This window comes from Meleagris gallopavo, chromosome 3 (genome assembly GCF_000146605.3).
Source record: "Meleagris gallopavo isolate NT-WF06-2002-E0010 breed Aviagen turkey brand Nicholas breeding stock chromosome 3, Turkey_5.1, whole genome shotgun sequence".
NCBI classification, from domain to species: Eukaryota; Metazoa; Chordata; class Aves; order Galliformes; family Phasianidae; genus Meleagris; species Meleagris gallopavo.
In genome coordinates, this window is record NC_015013.2 from 18,581,112 (window position 1) to 18,583,131 (window position 2,020).

Sequence of the window (2,020 nt, forward strand, 5' to 3'; positions counted from 1 at the left end):
TTTTTTCCTGTTCTCTTTCCTTGAGAAAAGTTGGATTTGATGGCTCTCAGTAGATTGCATTGGCTCTTTGAGCAATTTGTACTTTTGCATATACTCACTTCCAGCCATCACATACCTAAATTACCCATGTCCCTAAGACGCATATTTAGTACAAGTGTTCTACCAAGGCTACTTGGTTTGAATAAAGAACATTCACTTGTAAGTATGAATCACTTAAAAAAATTAGTAAGATTAAATAATATCTAGAAAGCTAGGAGTTATCTGGAAAGAAAGGAAGACCTTTACTGTGTAAAGAAATGTTACCACTATGCACCATTTCCTTTCAGAAAATCTCTTCTGTGATTCTGGTGTTCTCTGATTACTTGTTCTGAATATTAAATCCTAAAATTTTATTCAAGTTATGACAGTATTTCATGTTAACTTTAGACTAATTAGAAATATATAAATGTTGATGTTTGAGATAAATATTACCATGAATTCTTGCTGCTTCGATATATTAAAATACGCCAGTAAACCCAATCCATCATCCACAGCAGTCTCTGAGTCTATAGCTCAGACAGAGGATATTAACCCTGACCTACAAATATTCTATAATTCTGGTTCAGCTAAATGTAGCCTTTTCATCTTCTAATTTTTGCTTATCTTCTAATTTCATTTTGACCTTTTTTGGCCTTATTCCTTTTCCATGGAGGTGGAACAATTAGAATAGGTAGAAGCTGCTCAGATGCAAACATCATCAAAATCACTGCAGCAGCTTTCAGCAGACATTTCAATCTCTAATAGGGAATTCTGCCTTCAGAGCACACACATTATAACAGAGAGAATGCTGAGGTTTTTGTAATGATCTTGTTTCTTTCCTTTAGGTGATCTCAGTTGATTATAAAATAGCATGAGTCATTAGGGGTCCCAACTGAACATTAGCAGAATACTAACACACACATTTCTGCATCACTGATGGAGGCCATTTGCCAAGGACAATCCCAGTACAGCAGGAATGATAAACAGGCTTCACTGTGCTATGATCTATAACAACTTTATAGAGAAACTTCATAAAACTAGGTACAATTGACTCAAATACTATAGATAAAGTACGAATGAGATGCAGAAGGGTTATCCAATACACAATGCAAAAACTGGGCATTAAATGCCCAAAATAGCTATTCTGATTTTTATGTATTCAGCTTAATCCTGGAAAGATCCAAACTCTGAAGAATCTTTACCATTTTTTTATAAATCTGAAGATGTCTAGATTGATCCTATAGTGGTCTTTAAGCCAAATCAAGGCTCAGAAACCAGCTATCCACTGCTGTGTTCAGAATATGAATAACAGAAGCAGAATCATAAAATTTTGAAGTGGATTTTATTATTTGCATTTTATTTATTGTTTAATATTTACCTATAATGTGAAGTGCAAGCTCAGTTCTAAGACACCCAAATTCTAGGAATTGTATGCACAACCAATTGGTTTATCAACATGTTAAAGGATTCACTTTCCCTGTTTTTGGTTTTTTTTTTTCAGCTGTAATAGAAGGGTGTTATTTTTTCTCTTCATCTTTACAAAATGGACAGTCAGACTGACAGGAAACTTCTGCCTGTCTGTCTTGGGAGAGCATTTCTAGGGATGAAGGACACAGTCATCTTCAGTAAGAAAAGAATTGAGTAGGAAACAGCTTCTTGATGGAGATGTTCCAAACGCTTCATGACTATTGTACTTTAAAAGAAAATTTTAGCCTTGTTCTGCTGATTCTCGAAAGAATGGATGCTACTTTTCCTCTGAGAGAGATGCATAATCCCCATAGCGTAGATTTGTTACGCATGCTGGTTTGCTAAATGTTTTCTTCTTGTCTCTCTCTAGACAGGTGAATCCATACTGTTCTGGCTAGCTGCCAGCACTTGTTGATTCCTAATCTGGGTCAGCAACACACTCCATTTCAATGTCGCATCATGTTCTTGATGTAGGGTGTGATTGAGGGGGGAAACTCCTAGCCATTAGGTACTACTTTATTATGTAAAAATACTT

The 2,020-nt window shown here is 35.5% G+C and overlaps 1 protein-coding gene across 1 annotated transcript in view; it reads left to right on the top strand.

Annotated features, from left to right (window-relative positions):
* Positions 1–2,020, top strand: part of TMX3 (thioredoxin related transmembrane protein 3) — a 36,932-nt gene that overhangs the window by 6,917 nt on the left and 27,995 nt on the right. The window lies entirely within an intron of this gene.